Below are 24,464 nucleotides of genomic sequence, written 5' to 3' on the forward strand. Positions count from 1 at the left end.
TTCCGGTGGGAATGTCAGGTGCTGCAGTCTTTACTAGAACACAGTTTGGAAGTGTATTAAAAATACAAATTTCGGGAGCGCCTGGGTGGCTCAGTTGGTTAAGCGTCTGACTCTTGGTTTCAGCTCAGGTCAGGAGCTCAGCATTCATGGGTTCGAGCCCCACCCTGGGCTCTGCGTTGACAGTGTGGAGGCTGCTTGGGATTCTCTCTCTCTCCCCGCTCTCTCTGCACCTCCCTGCTCACGCTCTCTCTCTTTCTCAAAATAAATACACATTAAAAAATAAAAGTGTGAATTTTGATTATGGTTGGACACAGCAATTCCAGCTATATGAATAGAGTTAGCGAAAAGTTTCGGTAGAGGATTATATATATACCTAAATGGGTCAATATTCACACTGCACTCTTTTTAAAAAATGTTTATTTAGTTTTGAAAGAGAGAGCATGCGAGCAAGGGAGGGGCAGAGAGGGAGGGAGACACAGAATCCAAAGAAGCTCCAGTCTCTGAGATGTCAGCCCAGAGCCAGATGTCGGGCTCGAACCCATGGACCGTGAGATCGTGACCTGAGCTGAAGTTGGCCGCCTAACCGACTGAGCCACCCAGGCACCCCCACACTATACTCTTAAATGGGAAGGCGTGAGAACAGGCTGTCATATAGGGTACGTACATTTTGTAAAGAGAAACAACAACATAAGTGTTCACGAAGCGGAAAGGAAGATGTGTGTTACCAGGTGACTGCAAATGCCTCTGGTAATGGGATTTCCAAATGGTTTTTATTTTCTCTCTTTTACTTGTGTTTACCCAGATAACCATTTGAGCTGGCTATTATTTTCATTTTACAGATGAGAAAAGAGAGGCTGTGGGAGAACAACCTTCCAAGGAAGAATGCACAGCTTGTGAAGGCCTGGCTTTCACTCGTAAGTTCTGTTTTCAACAAAAGAGAACCAAGGTTTACGTTGACATTTCTCACCTTGTGTCAAATGTCAAGAACGTATTATATCATAAATCCCTCTCAGAAATACAAAGAGAAAGGAAAAAGATATGGCAGTGGAAGGATGAGACCATTTATAATTACAATATGGGTTTTATGAAGAGAGGTCTAGATGCATCTTTCAACGGAGCACTGTTCTTAGATACGGTGTTTCTTGGTGTGGCAACGCGGGAAATTACGGGAGAGCGGCCAACAGGATTAGCCATGAAAAGTTAGTGAATTGAGCAGAACGTGTGGGAGCTGCATGATATTGAAAATGGTTTACTGTTTATCCTGATCATGACAGTCACTGTAACGTGTGGATAAAATGGGCTCATCTGGAGATTTTCACGTGGATGCTTTCATCCCAGAGGCCCATGCACTTTCCTTCGCACGTTTACGTTTTCTTGGGGAACTCACACAGCGACGTACGTTTGCTGATTGCACACCACTTTCCCTCTCTTGCTTGGTTGTCCACTTGCATAGGGCGGAACTCTGTGAAGCATCTTTCTTCTCCATTAGAACTTACTGCATTTTAGCCCAAACTGCATGTAACATTTTAAATCAACAGAATTCGAATTTAAGTGATGTCGTATTGATGAGAAGGTATTTGAGGACAGATGGACTCCAGGGTGCACTACTGTGTACTCTTCCCATTCCAAAGACAAGCCTGGCTGTTAGGATCTCCTGGGAATTTTCTTCACTGGTTGGTGCTCTGTATGCCTTATGGAAACTTCTTCCCCCCTTGCACGTGTGTGTGTTAAGATACGAGTTCCACGGTTGTTTGACTTTAGAGATTCCTTTCTTGTTTTGCAGTTTCTGAACCAAAGAATCAGTGATCACCGTTTTTCCGAAGTGGTTAGTGTTTACCTAAAGAAATGATTTCTGCTCTGGTGTGTAGTCTACGTGCTTAGCTGCTTTAGGTTAACATTCTCAAATAGAGACTTTTCAACGGGCTAATCTTAGGAAAGCAAAATCAACATCCAGGTGGTAATTATTTAGAAAGAAAATTGATCAATTTGTCCCAAGCTCCATGACGATGAACTGAGGTCAATCCACTTTGCCTGTTAAGATTTTGAAGATAGCTGGTTGGATTACTTTTGCAGCATAAGGTTGTCTTCCACTGGGGTTCAGAAAAAGATTTTTTTAAAAAGAAGACAAAAAAAGAAACAAACCCAAACTCTTTTTTTTTTTAATTTTTTAAATGTTTATTTATTTTTGAGAGAGAGAGAGAGAGAGAGAGACAGAGCTCGAGAGGGGAAAGGCCAGAGAGAGAGGGAGGCACAGAATCTGAAGCAGGCTCCAGGCTCCGAGCTGTCAGCACAGAGCCTGATGCAGGGCTTGAACTCACGAACCGTGGAGATCATGACCTGAGCCGAAGTCGGACACTTAACGGATTGAGCCACCCAGGAGCCCTTAAACCAACCCAAACTCTTAATACAACTGCAACTTGCCGCGTCCCAGCAAAGTGCCATGTAAAATAACCTGCGTGGTCCTGGCTTTTCGCGGAGGGGCACCGTTTTGGTGAAGGGTCACTACTGTTGGCTGAATCGACAGGTGATGGGTCAGCATCAACATTCCAACTTTTCCAAAGCAATCACACCTGGGAAGAGTTTGAGGTCTGAGTTTGAGTTTGAGGGTGGGAATGTTTCATGGGGATCAAAGTAGTTCACGGTAGATTAATCACAGTGCCTTAAGGAACCTCTGCACAGATGTTCCAGTAGAGACATTCAGCTAAGTCTCACTGCCCATTTTTAAGGAGCATTAATAAGAGACTTATCAATGCAAACAATCCAACAAGAAAGGAAGAGAAGATTTTAATCTTTGTTTCCTCAAATAACCCCTGTCCTCAGTCCCACACAAGTGGGGATGCTAGATGCTGCTGAGGCTAGACCATGGTTGCTGAGAAAGGACATTGCCCTCCAAGGAAGTGTGGCCATTGGCTTCCTCTGTAGGTAGGCTAGATATTCATTCCTTCCAGAATTAGGCAGGACGTTTGGTGGCAGAAGCTTTCAGCACTTGATGGCTCTTCCATAGTGTGTTCAAAGGGTATTTGCCCACATAACAATTATGGCACAAAAGTGAGGGAAAAGAGATTGCCTTTTGATTTTCAGATGGGTTGCCACAGTCGCTGCACTGAGGCTGGGACTTGTGAACCATATCATGTGGATGGATTGGGAGCTGTTTTTCCAGCAACACAAGAACAGGCTTATAGCCTTGAGGGCTAAGTCTCAGTCTGAGCTGGGTGCTTCCCTCTGTGTTCTAGAAAAGGGAGAATCTTATAAGATAGCAAGAAACGGTGCTTGAAAGGAAGGGAGAAAACATAATGCATTGGAGTTAGTTAACAGGATTTGGCAACACCAAAGAGGGATAAAAATGATTTCTGGGATCTCATAGGGGTTGAGATACTCCACATTGTGGGGAAGATACCTATGGAAGAGAAGTTAATAGTAATATCAACACGGTGAACAGGGTCTTCGCATAGGACATGCTTGTCACCCTAGTGTTGTGGGACGTGGGACAGGGAGGAAGGTCCAGGGGTTTTCTCTGGCCACAGGTTACAGAAGTGTTGACCATGGTGACTGCAACAAGTTAGTACTTTCCTGGGTCATAGGTTAAGAAGTCTGGGACAGGCTCCCTGGGACCCTTGCAACAGCCTTAGGTAGTTAGGGATGTTCTACCCCATTACCCCATGCATTGGCTCTGTCTTCATGCGCACAAGGTCCGGGTCACAGAATGGCTGCTTCGCCTCCAAATGTCACTTCTCCATTGAGGGGAGAGGAGAGCCAAAGTGGGGGAACACCTTCATGAAGAAAGCCAAAGCCTTTCAGAAAACCTCAGAAGATCTCTGCTCCCAATTCTCATTGTGTGCACCATGCCACAAGGCAGTGCCATCTACAAAAGAGAAAAATCTGGCAAGGTGAATGATTTTTGCTGTGCACACTGTGGCTTGAAATGAAACTACAGTTCCTTTAATTAGGAAGAAGGGGGCTGTGGGTAAAGACGAGGCAACCTGCAGCCTCTGTCACAGCATGTATGGTAATTCTGGAGTCCTCCCAGTCCAGGAAGGTGGCTTCAAACCATCTTTGGTGGTTGGAAACAATGGCCCCTCATCTCAACTGGAAACATCTCAAAACCCACCCCACCCCCAGGATAACCATGAGGAGAACATCAGAAAAAAACCAAAATTGAAGGGCATTCTACAAAATGCCTGACAAACACTTCTCAAACCGTCAAGGTCATCAAGAACAAGGAGAATTTGGGAGATGGTCACAGCCACAAGGAGCCTAAGGAAGTTGAAAACTAAATGGAGTGTGGTGTCCTGGATGGGATCCGGGACAGAAAGAGGACATGAGAGGAAAACTAAGGAAATCTGAATAAACTACGGAGCTTAGTAATGATGCTGTGGCCATACAGGTTGACTAACTGGGGACAGATGCATCCTATGAATGCCAGCGGTTACCAAGAGGGGAGACTGACTGTGGGGTACGTGGGAACCCTCTGTGCTACCCTCACAGCTTTTCGGTAAATCTAAAGCTATTATAGAATTAAAAGCTTATTTAAAAATTTAATTTTTGCAAAGCTGTACTGAAACATAAATTCAATTTCCCATTAAGCCTGCAGTCACTGGGCAGGACATTTGCTTCATATCCTACCGTCTTCCCAGGAACCCTGGAGGAAGGAGGTTCCCGGGCAGAGAGCCTGCTTTGTTCCGACACAGGGCGCTGCACCGGCCTTGCGTGGAGGGGCCTCACTTCTCCTTGCTCTGCTGTTGGAGTGCATGTGGGGATGATGGTCCTCTTTGTTTCTGGCTTTTAAAAAATTGGACAAATGAAGAAAAAGAAAATAAAAAACAAAACCAGGGGCGCCTGGGTGGCTCAGTCGGTTAAGCGACCGACTTCAGCTCAGGTCATGATCTCGTGGTCCGTGAGTTCGAGCCCCGCGTCAGGCTCTGTGCTGACAGCTCAGAGCCTGGAGCCTGCTTCTGATTCTGTGTCTCTCTCTCTCTCTGGCCCTTCCCCTCTTGTGCTCTCTCTCTCTCTCTCAAAAATAAACATCAAAAAAAAAAAAAAAAAAAAACAAAACCAGGGCCGCCATAATTATCATGATTATTTATAGTACTTTGGCCTTCATTGAAAGTCTTGGATGAGGCAGCCAGACATCTTGTGTGTGTGTGTGTGTGTGTGTGTGTGTGTGTGTTTCCATTTTCATGACACAGATGGGATATGGGATAGCTAGGTAGCTATACGATCTTCGACATGAAAAAGTGTTTCTTCAAATTGTCATCAACATGCACGTTGAAAGCATCTGAGCTCTCGAGGGTTTATACCACGTGATCTGGCCTTTTGGAATCCCGTGCTTTCCTTTCTACATAAAGAGGAAGAGGATCTTTGGAAAGGGTCCTGCGGTGGCCTCCTGTGGGCTCCTGGGATCTTCTGCGTGACTTAGAGCAAACAGCTCAACCTCTCTGCGCCGCTGTTCTCAGGCTGCAGCACCAACAGGAACACTTCCCATCTTCACTCCGTGTCTCCAGAACATGGTGAAAATTAATGACATGATGCCAGCGAAAGGCAGAAGTCCTCAGAGGTTGGAACAATGAAATCGTGACTTATTCTTCCCTGTCACGGAGAGATTCCACGGATGTAATGCATGCAAACCGAATGTGTAAATATTTGTGAACACATACTCTCGTGCCTTTATGAGAGTTCATAAAATTCAAACAGCATTCATTGATTTTTGTCTTATTGTAAAAAAAAAAAAAAAAAGAGCAATAAAATGTACCCAGTACATAAAAACACTTAAAAACTCTCCCCTTGCCAATAAAAGTATGCTTAACTGGTTGTGCTCACTGCTGTTTTGTTGAAGATTTGCGTATTGACAGCATCTGCCCCCCGCCCACCTCCCTCTCCAAACAAACAAAAACAGGTGCTTTTAGGAAGTCTAGGCCCCTACCAAGCGCCAAGATTTTCTATCACGGCAGTAGAAATGCAGAGAGGACCTCCCCAAAGCATTCAGATTTTGTGATGGCAGAAAGTTGTCGAAAGATTCCATTGCAATTTGTTAGCAAATTGAGATAATAGATTCAGTGTTCTTAAGTCTTAGTGGCAGAGATCATGACCAGCTGACTATCTGTGGGAGTAGCCTTCACCGTCACCGTCAGCACAACTTTGTTTCCCGCTCTTACTTGACTTCGGAGTGTCTTCTGACCTGTGATCGCAGCGTGGCACACGGGACGGAATTAGTTCATATGGCTCGGCCAAGGTCACCTGGCTTCTCTGGGCCTCCCTTTCCTCCCCTGGAGATCAGCGGCTGCCTGATGGACTTGTAAGCAATATACGAGATTGTGTTAGCAAAAGCCCCTCGCTTGACATTTTAATGGGCCTTCAAAAATAATCAGCTCTCTTCTCTCTTCCGCGGCGATTTTAAAATTTCAAAATTTGTTGTCTGATGTATTTTACTTAATTCATGAGTGTATAAATTAAACATTGCGTTAATGAAAGATGTATGAGAAAGGCTTAGATGTGACTTTAAGAGTAATTCCCTCACTCGCAGAAGGGAGAGGTGAAGACACAATTATGTAATCTCCTCCCAGATGAATCCTGAGATATGGATTCTTCCGTATCTCTCAAGATTCTTTTCATTCATAGCAGAGCCCTAAACAGCAGGGATGCACACAGGGAAGAAGGCAGCTCAGGTTTTTTTGGTTCAATATCGTTGCCCAAATGACTTCTTTCATGAAAAGGGCAGAGCCAAGGTAGGCTGACGCTCCAGAACCACAGAATATCTTCCCGGTGGAAAGATGGGATTTTGTGAAAAAGCGACTCTGAAAAAGTTAGCTTATTTTCAAAATATTGTCCTATCGGTGGAAACAATTCACAAAGACACATAATTAGTGTTTCTTCATTATGTGTCCACGGGTTAAAGTTAATAGGATTTAGAAGCATGCGAAAGGCTATTCATTTTTTATAGCCCTTCCCAAAGCAATACACAGATTAAGGTAGAAACTTGTCTTCTCAATGAACTTGAAGGTGTTTTACAAGCACGCACACAATTGGGCTAGCTATGATTATGTCACCGTTGATTCCTGTTGATCCTATTTTATAATAATTTATTTAGATTCCCTCCAAGAGGCTCAAGCATCTGATGTCCAACGAATTACCCCGAGCTGAAACTGGATATTTCTAATGTATTTTGCACGGTCGTTAAATTACCGACATTGGCTTACCTCGTCTGAAATTTGCTGATGCTGCTTCTAAATGCTAATCACGACTTCTGGCTTTTTACTTATATCGTTTAATCTTACATCTGCACGTGAATTACTGCCACGCAGCCCAATGTACCTTATTGAAAGCTTCACTGCATATTTGTACCAAGGGAAAATGGGAGTGGCTTCCCAGGTGGCTGGCCGGCCGCATGGAGGAAAGTGAGTTCTTAGAGCTTCAGATGTAGCAGATACCTAGAACTTTGCATGAGGAGCTGTCTCCCTGAATGGAAGACGGCTCTGTTCAAAACGGGTAACTGGGTAAAAATATGTGGGAACGGTTAACAGACACGTCAATTTAGCAAACAATATAAAATTCTCTATATTACAGTACAGCATCCCTACCTTCTATACTGTTATCCTGAAGCCCATGGTAGCTACAGACCCATTTATCACCTACTACAATGAAGAGATTGTTTAGATGGAGTTAAGAATGATAATGAATAAAAAGTAAATCTGCTTTGCAGAAAACACTGTCAGTTTCATTCTCCAAAGTCTGTCGAGAGACTTCAGTGGCTTGTGGTGGCTAGAGAAATTTGTCTCTTCCCACCAGCCAATCTTGCAGGAGCCTGAAAGGAGGTGGTTCTTCCCCCCTCTCTATGTTATAAACACATATTTTCTGTAAACAGAAGGGTAGAATTAAGCTTACAGGAAACTGAACAGATGGTACAATAATAATTTGTCAGATTCCTCCCCATACGACAATGATTGTTGGAATTTTCGGGGCACAATCTATGACCCTTCTACCTTCTCAAGACACGTGAAAGATCTCAGTGGTGGAATTTTGCAGGGGGTTTTTGCAAGCCTCATTTTTATTTTCATTTAGACAAAAAGAATCCTTTGTATTGGTCTGACGATATGTTAGTTTTCATCCAGATCAATTTGTTATCTATATTTGAGTGGCAGAGGCTCCGAGATGAAGTCAGGGAACCTAATTTAAATTATATATCTCCTTCAGTCAACAGAGTGTTACAAATTTTTCTCTTTGTTTCTTTTTATACATTTCCCTCCTCTGTTTAGCATCTCTCCCAGCCATCTGAAACGGATGGCTCAAAATAATGCGACTATAGTCATAACCCTCGTCCCATTCACCCCCCACAAATACCACCAAGGAATTAGTTGGGGCAGAAATGTAGGCATTTCCTACATCAAACGCTTAATTTACAGAAATGTCCTTTCCTTTCGGATTTGCCAAGGTCATTATTAATTTAAAACACCTCAGAATACCCCGTGATTGAACTATGGGAATTTTGGTTGGCAGTTTTGTTTAAATAACTCATCACAATTGTGAAACAGTGGTTCCCAGCATAGGGAAAAAACAAAAACAAAAACAGAAGAAACCCCAAAACCTCTTCATTACTACCTTAACCGAGATAAATGCTTGATGGATAGCTGCTAGGAGTCATTTTGCTGAAGTTCAGCATTTTAGGATCCTGAGAGCTATTTATTGTGGATAATCGTTTTCATCTCTATGTAAGTCAAATTTTCTTCAGTTTACCTGAAAAAGTATAAGTGCAAATATCTAAGGCAACCTGGGATGCAGAATAATTAACAAAAATAACCTCCAGCGGCTGTCTCAGAATCCATATTTTATAAACTAATTTCTTTGTATGTTTAAGCTGTATTGTGACACATTCCAAAACAAGATAGGTTGTTTTTGTTTATGTGTCTGTCTTTCTTTCTTTCTTTCTTTCTTTCCTTTGTTCTTTCCTTCTTTCTTTCACCAAAATGACCGGAGCTAGTTTCTTGAAGACAAAGAAGCAAAAACCTTTAATATCACTGGTCATTGGTATCATAGCTAATGGTAAGACAGAAGAGAAAGTATTTATCGAGAATGCCAGGTAGGTTCCTAGTTTGCTGGGATTTTAAAATACAAGTGCTTTTTCTTCCGAAGTCATTTGCCCCTCAAGTAGTCATTTGAACAGAGGATAATGAGAATATCCTTCACAAATCATAAATCAGATGCTTGACTAGTTGCTTCTCATCGTTGCTATGATAGCATTAATACCAGTTTATTTGAAACTATCTAGCACAGTAAATTATATGGTTGCTTCTTTATTTCCTCACTTTTGATTTCCTCTTGGCTACATCTAGTAATTTTTAATTCGTATTACTACATTCGTGGTGCATTCTAGTTTTGTGAAAAATCTCTCAATACATACATGGGCTGTATGCAAGAATGTCATCTTTAGTGATGCTCTTGTCAGAAGTAGAATGAGGCCAGATGGTGACTTCCCCTCCCCCTTTGTTGCATACAGTGAAACGGATTCATTTTCCCTTTAATATCTAAGATACCCCTTCACGCTTGTCACAAGCACCTACATACACAACCATCGTCATCCACGTATGCGCTAAGTAAGGTCCACAAACAATCAGGAAATTAGAAGATTTCCATCTAAGTCAATTAAGTGTAACGGTGTATTTATTTAGAGTATCACAGCCATCCTGACTTGGGGCTACTGGCTCGTGATGCAGTGTTTGTAGAACCTGGTCAAGTGATACATTGGGATTCTTTCCATTCCCTTGTCCCCAGAGCTATCGGTTTTTCTTTGAAAAGCTCTCTATAATATTCCTTTAATGTGGATGGTAAAATAAATAAACCTTTAGGTTCAAATGTAAGTGTCAGCATAGAATCCACTAATTGGCTGATTGTTGATGAAAATCAAGCGGTCTGTAAGCTTTAGCCCCAATGGATGCGTAGACCTACCTCCGCCAGAATTCCAGGCGCACTGTGGGAACTCAACACGGGGTGGGCCTTTTGGATGAATCGATGCATAAAATGTAAGATCTTAAATGACGAGATGGATTTTTAGAACAAATCTGCCAAATCTTCGGATGATGAAATGGACATCATCCTATTCAGGTGTCATTTGGAGAGACAATGGATGGACTCACTGTTGGGAATTCCTTCAAAGCCTGCATCACATCTTCTTGACTCTTCTCAGCAGCGGGAAACATTCTTCCTCTCAAAGCATATTTGAATTTTTGCTCCACATCTATGTGATCCGCCAGGTCAGCATGACATGTCACACCAATTTAATGGGAAGCAACTGCATGGTGAAGCTACTCAGCCCGATTTCCCCCTTTTGCATAATTCAAAGGACGTGGATGTGCTATTTCACTTTGGAAGATAAATTGAGCACACCGCCCACAGAAGAGAAACACATGGGCGTTTGTTCTACAAAAAGCTGTAGGCAACTCACAAAGGCGCAAGACTGTACTGCTGCTAGATCGTCACCACTCCACGCCTCGCATGATGTTTTATCATCGTTCTCGCACTTGCCTTACTTTGCTTCATTACATTGTAAACAGCTGGAGGGCAAGAACAATGTCTTCTACGGAGTCGTAACCTCCTCTATGTTCAACGTGATTCTCTATACCTAGCGTGTGCTCAACACATGCACGCTGGTTAAGCAAAAGATGATTTTAATACTATTTTACTTTCTTTGGGGGAGTATTAGGGGTATGGATGCTTCCGTGGAAGAGTCTCCTCTCTTGAGTCTAAGTTCTTTTGCTCCCTGGTTCATTCCTGGTTACTCTTTTCTTCATAAAGCATTATTTTATCCAGCTCCGTCCGAAAGATCAGAACAAATGTCAAGGCTTTGCTGTTTGTGTTCATCAATCAAAGGGCTTGGCACGGTCTTCAGAGAAACCTTCCCCAAGCACAGTTTTCTTTCCGGATGTGAGCATCCGTCTCTTGGTCTAAATTTAACTCTTCAGCCGTCATTGTCCCGGCTAATCATGTATTGGAATCAGCCAAAGCTCTGACCTTTTCAGCATCGTCTCTGGCCCTCTACACGAGGGGATGACTGTACATCACCCAGCACGTCTTCCTACCTGCTCTAAAATCTCCCGTGGCAGCCAAAATTTCTTGCTCGGGGCCTTGCTTCTCTTACAATGCCCGATTTCTCACTCGTAGATTTAACATCCTGAAAATTATGCACTGTACCAAATAACGATTATGAGTTGATACAACATGAAACTCCATACGCTGCTGTTCTCAGATGCTAGCACAAAAGTGGCTTTTCCTTCTTTACGGTACTTTTGCTTCAAGGTAAAAACTTCACATAACACACACCAAGGCTGTATCCGTACAAGATAAACAATGATAGCGATTTCATCTTTGGTAGTTTCATGTTGTAAATATATGCACATAAAAATAAGAGTTTGTTCTGCTGAGTGTCTTTGAACAATGACAAGTGAAATGGTCTTCCCAGATGGCCTCAGAAAGCACGTTCTGTTCTCTGGTATCTCTGCTTTGAAAATATGGTGCTTTAGTTTTCCCTTCTTGGGGCGAAGACCCACGGCATCTACAGTGTAATCTCACTCGAACATTTCAGGAGATTAATCTGGCAAAAATTGGTCAAAGGTCCTACTTGAAAAGATAGGGACCCAGTGCCCAGTTTGCCCAAAACAAATCACTGCCCCTAAGCATCTCGAGATATTCACTGCATGATGGTGGATCTATTCACCAGTGAGGTAAAATGATTACTGAACTAAATACCAGACTAGAAGGAGGTTGATATATTTGCAGATTACTCCCAGGAAATGTAAACTACAAAACCATATGACTTTATGGATACACAACAATTTGTGAAATGAATAGAAGGGGGTTTTGATCAGTAAATTACATATCATCCAGTGATTCCTGGAATTATTGAGCTGGAGGAGTACCTGAGGACAAGCAGTCCAAGCCTCTCACGTTCTAGATGATGGGAGTGTTCGGTGGGTAAGTGATCGGCCCAGGATTATCAGCCAGGACAGGCAGGATGAACACTAAGGTGAAGAATGCAGGCATCCCGCGTGCGTCTTTCCCACCAGGAGATATTGATCTTTTCGCATCTCAGTTGACTCTTTTAGGAGTTTGCAACTGAATATAATCATGACATGACAACATAATTATAACAAAAAGTTCATACATATCTATTACTTAATGAAACGAACTCTTACTAAGCACTTACTATACATCACACTCTACTAGACATCCGAGACTGAAAGAAAAGTATGATCCCTATGCACCCCCAAGGAACTTAAAGTCTAGTTGGGGAAACTCACACATAGCAGATCATCAGAACCCATTTCAGTGGAACTGTGGCAACGCAGGTGTGGGGAGACACTCATCAAATGAAGTGATGTAGGGATTGGTCGAGCAAAAGTATCGCACAGCATCCGTGGGTCCGTATGGTCTGTGAACACACAAGCTACGTTCGTTTATATGGTGCAGACACAAAGGCAAGGAGTGGCCCTCTTTGGAGTCTCTCTGAGCAGATTTATCCTTTTCCTTGGGTATCAGGTATCAGACAGGTATTGAAAAGGTCAGCCGCATGGAACAAATACAGCTTCTTCTATACCACATGAAAGCCCTCATATTTGATTCTATATTACAGTTAAAAGGAGAATAAGAAAAGTAAGTGAAAAGCAGGTGGGAAGAAAGTGGATGTAAATCTGATGAGCAAGATTAGGAAACACTCTGTGGAAGAAATAATGGATGAGAAACAGGGTGGGGCATTCTTGGGGGAAGGCTGGGGTACAGATAGGAAATCACACGGTTCAGAAGCATGAAGAATGCTGCTGGCCTGGGACCAGAGAGGAGGATGGCCGCTGTCCACATCCAGTCGTCCTGTCCTCCGAGGTGCGAGGCTGGACAGAGAAGCTTTGGTCACCAAGGCAGCAAGATCTTAATTAAAGGACTGACCGCTTATCAGGACACCTGGGTGGCCCAGTAGGTTGAGCGACCAACTTCAGCTCAGGTCACAATCTCACGGTCTGTGAGTTCGAGCCCCGCGTCGGGCTCTGTGCTGACAGCTCGGCGCCTGGAGCCTGCTTCGGATTCTGTGTCTCCCTCTCTCTCTGCCCCTCCCCCTCTCATGCTCTGTCTCTCTCTGTCTCAGAAATAGATAAACATTAAAAAAAATTCTATTAAAAAAGAAAAAAAGAACTGACCGCTTATAGATTAGCTCCTGCCGTCAAATGCCATGGTGTACTCAATTTCCCGGAGTCAAGGGTGACTCACTCTGTCGTAGATAGAGACTCAAATGACACACTACCAAGAAAACACAACTGAATTGTAAAAAAAAAAAAAAAAAAAAAAAGTAAACATTGTAAAACACAGACAACTTCTAGAAATCAGTAGGAGTGATATTGGAGAATTGCTTAAATCTCCCACAAAGACGTTGACAAAGAGGATTTGGCCATGAACAGACAATTGTAAACGTCACCCTAGAAAAACTCCATAAGGATGACAGGGTCTTCTGAAGAAAATCACAGAGAGACCAAATCATTGTCTGAGAGAGACCCTCGGGACAAATTAGGAAGACCTAAAATGTTTATTTGCAAGTGTGATGATTTTTATGACCATGCCGCAAAAGTAAACGCGAAGGAAAGGGACTACAGCATCCTATCCTAAAAATGTGTCTGAAAATTTCACCAAAAAAAAAAAAATCTTCATTATTTTCACTCTAGGAACCGCGTTTTTAGTTGTAATTATAACCGGATTATTGTTACAGGGAGGACGAAATACATTTGTTGTCATATTTCGTTTTCTTTTCTAAGTTCCAATTAAATGTCATCTTCACACATTATTTAATACAACGTGTGGGTCCCTGCTTTGTAGTGCCAGGTATCCACCGGCCACGAGATGCCTCACGGTGTCAGGGAGGCTGTTCTCGTGCTAAGTACTAGTAAGGCGGGCTCGCTCTGGGTTCAAAGCCACCGATGGCTGCGCATTTGTCACACGCAAATGAAAGTCCAAGTCCTGCCTTCCTGGGTGAGAACCCAGTCGACTGCTAGTGAAATTGTCTCTTCTTCCGGCCTTCCAGAGCTCACTGTTGTCCCTCTGTAATCGGTGCCTCTCCTCCCCTTCATCATGTGCTCGACACAGTCAGTGAACAAATAATTATCAAACATTTCCTGACGGCCCACCTGTTCCAGGCTGTGGGTTAGGCCTCAGGGATAGAGTTCTGAAAGTCAAAGTCATCGTCCTTGCTCCCACGGGGAGGCCACACCGGAGGTGGAGACCAAAGAGAGAAACAAGGAGCAAACAAATTCATGGGCGACCCCACAGACTGTGATAAAGGCAGTGAACGGAGAGGAGCGGTTTCCACGAGAGAAAGAGCGTGTTGGGGGCCCATCCAGGCAAGGGCTGGAAAGCTGTTTGGGAGAGGAAGAGGGTTAGCATGTTCACTCCGTGTGTTCGAGGCTCGGAGGGAAGCCCGGTGTAGGAGGTGTCCCCGGGGTGACAGCGGAGAGAGGGGACAGGGCAATGCCATGCCGGCCATCTCCGCCTTTCTGAAATCTGCTGCCTCTTTCTGTTTAACGTGGACACCACCTCCTGAATTTCCTGCAGGACTCCACTTCACGCCAATCCTTTCGGAGTCGGCATTTGGGAGAGGTCGGGGAAAAACCCTGATTCTGAGGGATGTGAGCACCGTTGTGCTGGTGAATGCGCAGCCAGAGGCTCTCTGGAGATGAAAATGGCTGCTTCCTGATGTGCCGTCACAGGGCACTGGGCACAAAGTCAAGGATGCCTCTTCCACACCCGCGGTAGCTGCAGAAACTTCCTTCCTTACCCCAATTTCTAGATCAGACTTTGCTAGCTCTTCCTCTAAACGTGCTCCTGCTCATACGTTCTCTGACTCTGTTAACCACACCTGCCCCAACCCCCAATCATGACATCTGGCCAGCATCCTGGGCTCCTTCTTTTTCCCTTGACTAACAGCTTCTCCCCTCCCCCCAGATCTCCACTGGCACACGATCACCTTTCTCTGACCTCCCTAACCTCTCTCAGGTCTGGCCTCTCTGGAAAACCCATTATCATCCCCCCCCCCCCAACGCCGCCATATTTTCCCCAAAGAGACTCCTCCTTCTGAAATCCCTCTCCTGCAGGCCACGGAGGGGGCAGTGTTGAAATCAAAACAGTATTTGTCCATCTGATCTAAGCTGAGGAACTCCCCTCCTACCCAGATATGGTCAGCGGAGTGGCTTCCCGGGATGATAATGGCTGGGCCCCGGGCACTCGGGCCAGACCACGTGTCCAGGGCCAAGTCTAGGAAGGCTCTAGGTCATTCTCAACACCACCAGCTATGGAACCATGAGAATAAGACCCTCGACTTGTCTTTCTGGATTTTTTGTTACTAGACGTGTGACCTTGGGCAAGTTACATAAATCTCCTGGCCGCAGTCTCCTCATTTGTAAAATGGGGGTGACAGTTTGAACCTGTGAGAGTTGCTGTGAATTTTAACTAAGATGAAATGAGTAAACGCTTAGCACGGTGTCAGGCCGGCCCGGGCCGGGTAAGTGCTCTGACTATTATGATTTTTCAGGGTCCTGTTAGGCAAGGAGTAACTGAATAAAAGATTCAGGTTTTGCCAAACGTAAATACATAATTTGAGGCCCCCCCTTTTAGTATTTTCATGGGAGGAGGAAGTGATCTTTTTATCCCCATATAAATAATTTATACTGAGGGTTAGAGAGCGTGGCTGCAGCACATAACGAACCGAGCCACGGTGAGCAGACACGTGTGAAGTCCAGCGCCGATCAGGTTCAGCCTCGTACAGAGAGTGTGGCCAGCGGACCGGGGCCAGGTGGGCAGGTGAGTGGACAGAGCACGGGTGGGAACCTGCCTGTGGAATGAGGGAGTCCCCAGTTATTTTCCGGTAACCAGACGTCATTCTGGGGACTGGCACTTTTTTTTTTTTTTTTTTTTAGCGTTTTCCCCCAAATATTGGACCCTTTCCTCCTCCTACAACAGAGGTGATGGAACCAGCTGTTACCCTTGCGGACGGGCTCCTCCTCCTGGGTGCTGGTTCTCAGGTGGGGCAGAGGCACTCGGGTCGCTTCTCCCTGTGCTTCTGGAATGCAGGCGCCTCCTTTTTCCGTCCCCTACCTGTTCTTGTGGCCCCGTTTTCAAGTGCCCTGCTCACTGATGGCTGCACGCTTGTCAGTGAAAACACACCCTTCTCCCTTCCAATCTGTTGTTTTTCAGATGCGAAAACCAGATTCTGAAGATGGCTGGAACTGTGTATAAAATCAGAAAAAAAGAAGGCCGAAAGGGAGGCCCAGAGGGCTGATGAATCCAGCGCACAGATCATTGGTGTGGCTATTTCAGCTTCTCAGAGAACTTTTGTGTGTTTATTGATTCCGTGAGCATCCACTGACAGGAAGGAAATATCTGCCTGTGGCTGTTTCTGGAGGAGACGCATCTGGGCTCGCACCTGTCTTCGGCTCAGCACCAGGATTCTTCGTGGACGCCCCTGGGGCCCTGTGGTCTGCTCGACGGTGAATTCGGGCTTACACAGAAGGTCGCTGTCCGTCCTCAATGCAGGAGAGAAGACCAGTGGAATGTCCTTCAAAGTATCTGGAAGCATGGGGAGACGGTTCACCTAGGCCCTTCAGGCTCTGGAAACGTCACCTTTGGGATCCAAGGACACTCCCAGCTCTGGCTTAGAGTAGATGATCGCTCCCGGATTAATATCCATTGGAATCCATTAGAAAAGTATCCAGAACAATTTCCGTGAGCACATTCCTGTGTATTTCTAGGGCTCAGTCAGTGTATTTCTAGTCAGTCAGGCTAGCATGTGGTCCATAAGCAATCCCGCTCGCACCTACAAACACCTCCGGGTAAGAAACGTAGATTGCGACTAGTACAGCAATGTTAAATTAGGTAGAAACAAATGGAATTCTCTGTTTTCACGGGGAAAGGAAGTTAGGTCTCCAAGCAGAGACCTATTTCGCGGCAGATTTCGAGGTAGCAGAATTGCCTTATTTGTCCTCTTTTGTTACGAGGTGGATTTGGTACGGGGCGAAGAGTGTGGGATCCTCAGGCAGGCTTGGATTTCACTGCAGGTTTGTCGATTATTAGCTGTGTAACTTAGAGCAAATTCTTGACCTCTCTGAGTATAAGTGCACACGAAATGCAAACGCGAGAATCTATCTGGTAATTTTATTGACAGATTAAATCGAGGAGCAAAGGTAAAGTGCCTGACGAGAGTAGGTTTTCAATAAATATTAGTAATTGGCAATATAATATGCCACCTGCTTGACTATAAAGAAAAACAAAATGGTCAGTAAAGATTCAATACTCATGAGAACGAGGTATAATCTACTTAATGACACGCTATTTTCATTGCTATCTATCTTCCCAGGACAGCAATTGAAAAAAACGTTCATGGGATGCGATACCTATGTGTTTGCTGAGTTTGTGCAAAGTAATTAACATTTTGATCAGGTTCAAGAAATCTTAATTAGGCCTGTGAACTCTTAGGGGACAAATCCTTTTTTTCAATGGGTCTGTTTAGAAGACTGAGGATCGCTGTTCTCTGTGCTGGTTTGCTTTCCTTGATTCGGGGCCCCAGGAGTGCTCCTGCTTCCAAATCCGTGCCAGCAGCCAGCCACGCCCTGTCACTGCTCCCTGGGGGGCACACGTGACTTGTTCTGCCCTCACAGAAGGAGATACCTCCTAGACCTTTGCTGCTTACGTGTATGGTGTTCCACAGTTGGGTTCTCTATTTTGCGCACGTGAGTGTGGCCAAAGACGCACAAAGCAAACTTCTGAGTTAGAACTAGAAACTGTACCTCTGTGCATACACACGGGGCTGCAGGTGAACTCTTTTTCCACTTGTTTTCTCATGCTTTTTCTTCGCCACGGGTTCAAGGAATGTGTCCCCAGTGAGCCACTAACTTTTGTACCTGTCCCTCCGAGCGCAAGGGATAAGCCCTGGGTGACTTTGACAAGTGACTCTTTATCAGTAACATCGAATAATAACAGACAGAGGACAGATGAGAGGATTTGCCATAGGTACCTTGGCAAGCTGTAAACTCGCTTCAATTTGGGGTGATCTGTTTGGATTTAATAAAGTCTATGATCATGTGTCTAATAAATCCTATTTATGACCCTTTGTTTGATTAAAACAATGGGCCACGAAGCACAGTAAGATATTAGAGCTTATGTTCTACAAAGAGAACAGTTAGAAAATTTGTGAACTGTCCATTTGTTTATACTGCATTTAATGGAAGTTCATTTCACTAAACCCCATGCATTGATTTGAGGTCTTAACATGTAAAAAGTGTTACAAGCGTGAAGAAAGCGGAGGTTTCTGGTGTGAGATGTTGGGTCTGTGAACGTCAAATGGTGGTTCATTTTATCAATGGCCTAGGAGACCATCTCAGACATACCCGTAAAGCAAGCTTCATGGAAGTCATCTATGCCTCTGCAATTCAATATCCCAGGGTAATAAGGAGCCTTGAATGATTTTCTAAACTCGGTCACGTCAGCTGTTCAGATGACCCCCAAGGAACACCCAAAAGCCTGGTGCTTTCACCCTCCCACACACGTAGCCCAGAAGATTATCACTAATATACGTAGCAGACGCATGGCACTTTTCATTTCGTGTTTTATATTTATCTTGATGTTGGTATCCAAAACCTTAACAATATTTAGCATTTATGGGTAATGATTTCTTTCTTCAGATCTTTTTATAAACATTAATGATTAATTCTCATTGCACTTCTGTGAAAAGGATGTGTGGGAGGTTTCGGAGTTATATGTAGAAGCAGGCTAATTCTCATTATTTTGACTTTGCCGAACCAGAGGATTTGGCCCACAAGGCACATTCGAGACTCTTCCTACGTCTTTAAAGGCTACAAAATGGCACAAATTCAACATCACTTCCTTAGCTTCCCACAACGTGTGTTTGGGATCGGCTGTGCCCCTTGGACACCCTTGAAATGAGCCCTGGAGTAAAAACCTTGTGATCCACCCAGGCACTCAGAGCTCCTCTCTCTCCCTGCAGAGCTGTTGGGCACTGCACCAAGACCAGCCTGTGTGGCCCTTAGCCTGGAGCTCCTCTGGTGGTCTGTGGGGCGGGGGTTGGGTGGGTGGAGGTGGGGGGGGTGTGGTCTCCCTGGCCACCGCTGCAAGGACCACCAAAGCTCAGTCACCTGGACCCTGGGGAGGCATCCAGACCACGGGGTGTTCTGTGGGCGAATTGGGCAGTTAGGAGAGTCGCGGTGATGGAGTGAAAGTCCCGGGTGATCCCCCCATCAGCGTTAAGGAAGGTTCCTCCAGCGCGAAAGCGACTCCCAGGGCTGCCCTTTGCTATTGCCCCAATGGCAGGACGGCTGTAGCTCGGGAAGAAGAGATACTAACCCTGAATGTGACTATACGTTAAGAAAGTCGCCCTGATACCATGAGTGGTGAATAGAAATCTGTAAGTAATTGGATTCGGTGGGCAACCTTCTCTCCCATCTGCTATAGACACAGGACTTCCCCACACAGGTGACCCGGGAGACAAAGTGTCCAGCACCTGTATCTGCTAGAAGACGAGAAGTTCTCCACAGAACCATCCGGTGATCTTATTTCTGGGATATGCAGGTGTGGTCTGTTTCATTTTTCTCATCTGTTTTCGCAACAGGAAGTAAGTTGGCAAAGGTTGAAGACAGTTAAATGATCCTTCTTGAATCTTCGAGTACTGGCTCCCTGGTTCCTTCAGGAACTGCATTGAGAGGAAACTGAGACTGTGCCTGATGGAAGATACAGAGAGAGGGAGGCAGAGGGGGGAGGGAGGGAGAAATGAAGTGGGGGGAGGGAGGGAGGGAGAGGGAAAGAGAGAGAGGTAGGAAAGAAGGAGGAAGGGGGGCAGAGGAAGAGACAGAGAGATGGGAAAGAGGGAGGGAGAGAGAGGGAGAGAGAAAGACGGGGAGAAGAAGAGAGGGAGAGAAGGAGGGAGAGACAGGGAGGGGGGAGGGAAGGAGGGAGAGACAGGGAGAAGGGAGAGAGGGAGCAAGAAGGAGAGGGAAAGAGAGGGATGCAGGAAAGAGGGGGGGGGGGGGCGAGAGGCAGGGCAGGACAGAGACAGACAGGGAGAGAGAGAGACCCAGAGACCCAGAGAGAGAGGAGGGGGCTCCAGGCAGGAGAGGCAGAGAGCTCGGAAGGTTTGGGCCAGTCCACCTGCTCGGGCAGGTGGCCCTCTGATGCCCGCCCCTTCCCCCCCCCCTCCCCGGCGGGAAGGGCGGTCTGGGTGTCCCAAGGCTCCCCTGGAGATCCTCCAGTCGCCTTGCTTGTGGCCTGGGTGCTGGGATCGTCCCCCTGGGCCCCAGGGGAGCATGTGGTGAAAGCCTCCTCACTGCCCTGCACGGCAGCCCCACTGGTCGGACTTGACCCCCGCAGCCCCCCCGCTCCTCGAGGCCCTTCCAGACTCTGCTGGGCCTCGGTTCCCGGGCAGGGGTTCTGCGAGGAGGTGCCCACGTGGCTGCTCCTGTGGGGACTCGGCCCCTCGAGGTAACCAGGGAGACCAGTTGCCATGGTGACGGAGGCAGGCTCGCCACCCCCCCTCCCCGCCCCCCCCCCCCCCCCCCGCCCCCCGCAGGAGCCCGGCCAGGAGCTCAGCCAGCGCTGCCCGGTGCCAGGCAGGCCCTCGTCGTCCGAGGCGCCCTGCCGTCCTTTCCACCCCTGCCCTGACCCGTCCCCTCCGTCCCCTCCTTCCCCTCCGGCCCGTGGACACGACCCAGGGGACCCCCTCTCTCCCAGGAGCATGTTAGGTGGTTAGCAGGTAATTTAATTCCCCGGCAGGCGGTTGGCTCAGCGTGGGGTGCGGGATCGCTGCCCGCACTTGGGCCTTCGGCTGTTCCAGAGGCTGCCAACTCGCTGGCGGCCGGCGGTGTGCACCGATGCAGGTTGCGGGCCCGGCTCAGCCGGCCGTGTGCACGGATGCAGGTTGCGGGGCCGGCTCCCAGGAGCGGCTCCGGCTTGCCAGGCACTCCTCGCCAAGCCGGCCAGATTTGTCGAAGGGACCGGCCCACCCTCCCGTCTGTTGGAATCTCCCCGTCTCTGCGTGCACGAGACGGCCCGGGTGGAGAGCTCCAGATCTTAAATATAGAATCTAAATGTTTCTAACAACAAATCTGGCCCTGCCGTATGGCCCGGCCTTCCAGGCTTGTGCTGACAGCCCAGGTCTCTTCCAGAATTGCGTGGCATCGCCCCCTGAGGCCACCAGGGGCCCAGCACAGCCTGACCTGTCTCCTGACCCCGGGCTCCAGGGTCAGCCTTCCCCACTCTTATTCTTTAGGCATCCCAGGGGATTATATGGGATCCAATGCAGGCCTCCCAAAAGGCGCCCTTGGCTCGCGTTTGTGTTCATGTACAGCCTGCGGGCCAGCCGTCCTTCATCCTTCCTTACCCGACACAGCGAATGCCCTCGTATTAAATGCAGGATGTGCACCCCTCCGAGCCACCTGATTTTCAGGGGTGCTCCTCTGGAGAGGAGGAAGGCCAGATGCACTTGGCCGCAGTTTTGACTGATTCTTCTCTTCTTAGGAGACACTGTTCCAACAACTTCCAGGACCCTCTAAACAACAGGAAGTCTGTTCCTGACCCAACCTCCAGGTTTGGGCCTCCTGACTGCTTACCGTCACAATTCGTTAAAGCAGGTCCATCTCTGGCCATGGCAGATGTTTACGGAGAGTTGTAGTTCTAATATTATATTATAAGGGATAAGTTGGGCAATAAAGTAACAAAGTTCTATCGTTCCCGAACCTAAAAATAATGAAAAGACATCAAGCTGCTTGAAGTGGGTTCTCCTGGACCAAAGGACCAGGAAATCATCCAGTTTCATTGTAATAACTGATGTGGAAATACGAAGAAAAGCAGACCAATTTCCAATGAGGAAGAGTTCTCTGATTCTTCTAGAAGACAAAAAAAAAAGCCTGATAAATCCAAGAACAAGAAAATATGAAATGACGTATGCATCAACTATTTGTCTGTGTTTCAAACAGCTGGGAGGAAGGACCACACGTGGGGTCAGCTAAATGAGGGTTTTGGACTAAGATAATCTCTTCTTTTTTTTTTTTTTTTTTTAATTTTTTTTCAACGTTTTTATTTATTTTTGGGACAGACAGAGACAGAGCATGAACGGGGGAGGGGCAGAGAGAGAGGGAGACACAGAATCGGAAACAGGCTCCAGGCTCTGAGCCGTCAGCCCAGAGCCTGACGCGGGGCTCGAACTCACAGACCGTGAGATCGTGACCTGGCTGAAGTCGGACGCTTAACCGACTGCGCCACCCAGGTGCCCCAAGATAATCTCTTCTTTTCCAACTCTGACGTTAGATCACATGTGCGTTTTTTTTTTTTGACGTTTCGTAAAGCATTTGGACAAAAACATCAACTACGACCGTCAGGCTATTTTTCCCCCCTGGAAACGTGGGTCCTAGGAAAGTAATAGTGTTGTCTACAGCAGTAATTTGGGGACGCAGGGAAAGCTGAGTCCTAAGGCCTTGTCCAACTTGGGAGCGCTCTTCTCTGTTTCCAAATTCCGAAATCTGGGGCCGGGTTGACTTGAGGGACATCTGGATGACGATGCAGGACCATAGGGCTGTTCCTGGGGCCGTGGGCTCTGACGTCAGAAACGTTTGGATCTTAATCCTAGATTGGCCCCACACTAGGCAACTCACATAGTCTATTTCCCACCTGTCCTTTTTAGATTTATTTGTTCACTTATTCATGCACCCTGTGGCAGGCGCAAGGGTGGGGCAGTGAGCCACCCAGAGAAAGATCCCTGGTCTCCTGGTGTACAGTCTATTGTGGGGAGAAAAACCACGAACAAAACCGAATACAAACATACCCCATGCCAGGCGGTAGAAAGTACTCTCAGGGAAAATAAAAAGTAGGCTAAGGAGACACGGTGGTTGGCAAGGGGAGGGGACATTTTATTCTAAAGAGGCAACCTCCACGCAGCGTTGTGTGTCCTGTGAGCATCTCCACGAAGGAACCATCACCACGGCGTCTTCCTTACCAGTGTGTTTGGAGGATGAATCACTTATGCGTACGTGACATTTCTCATAATGCACATGGAGGGTAGCAACATTGCTGTCCCGTGCGGGATGGCCGTCATCTTCTTCTGTCCCTACTCGGGAAGATGATTCTCCAGAGGCCACGAGGAAGCTGCCCCCTGGAGGGACCTATTCGTGTCAGAGGGACCTATTCGTGTCAGAGCGACAGATGCGTGCTGCCTGGCAAACTGATTTAGAAACCAGAAATTGGTGTTCCATAGCTTACAATCCACTATGAGGTTTTAGGGCCAGAGAATGCCATTTATAACATGAACGCCTGCCACCCATGAGAGCCACCGCTGGGCATCCAATGCTCCCCAGTCTACCGAGAAAGTGGAATGATTGTAACGGTTTTGGGTTGGATTGGGGCCCCTGACAATGGTTGAAGTCTCAACTCCTGGAACCTCAGGCTATGATCTTATTTGGATCTATAATCCAGTATCATAATATAATATACTTGATAATGATGTTATCAATTGTATTATCATAATATAACATAATTGATACGATTACTTGATTTGGGTCCCTACTGGGTTAAAATAAGCCCCACCCCAACATGGCTGGTGTCCTTATAAGAAGAGAGGAGAAATATAAACACAGAGACCCCAGGGGGAAGACAGCCGTGAGACGTCACGAAGGCAGAGACTGTAGTGGTACGTGTATAAACCAGGGAATGCCAAGGATTGCCAGCCACCACCAGAGGCTGGGAGAGCGTCCTGGAACAGATTTACCCTCAGCACCTCCGGCAGGAACCAACCAATAACTGGCTCCTGGACTTCTGGCTTCTAGAAGTGAGGGGTTGGATCTGTTGTTTAAGGCACCCATATTTGTGGAACTTTGTTACAGTTAATTCCAGGGAACCGATACCTTCTCATTTTAGAGATTAATAATCTAATCTCTGGGTTAGGGGCACCTGGGTGGCTCAGTCAGTTAAGCGTCTGACTTCGGCTCGGGTTGTGATCTCACGGTCCGTGGGTTCGAGCACCGCATCAGGCTCTGTGCCGACAGCTCGGAGCCTGGAGCCTGCTTTGGAATCTGTGTCTCCCTCTCTCTCTCTGCCCCTCTGCTCACGCTCTGTCTCTCTTCCTCTCAAAAATAAACATTAAAAAAAGTAACCTACGGGTTAGACAACTTGTCTGACTTGCCCGCGTTCTGTGGCCAAACAAGGATGAACAAGGTCTGGAATTTCAGGGTAGCCAATATGCACATAGACCCTTGGCCCATTTGCAAAGTGAGAACCACTTGTGTTACAGGTGAAGAGACGCCAAAGCTAACCAACGGGGGGCTGGTAATTCCCTTTTTACCTTTTTTAAAAGCTGTCACTCATGGCTGAGTGATTGAAAATGACAACTTTATTTTAAGAAACCACCGGCACAAGTGTACCCAATATTTTCATCTCCAAAATTAAAGTGT

This window comes from Lynx canadensis, chromosome D3 (genome assembly GCF_007474595.2).
Source record: "Lynx canadensis isolate LIC74 chromosome D3, mLynCan4.pri.v2, whole genome shotgun sequence".
Lineage (NCBI taxonomy): Eukaryota > Metazoa > Chordata > Mammalia > Carnivora > Felidae > Lynx > Lynx canadensis.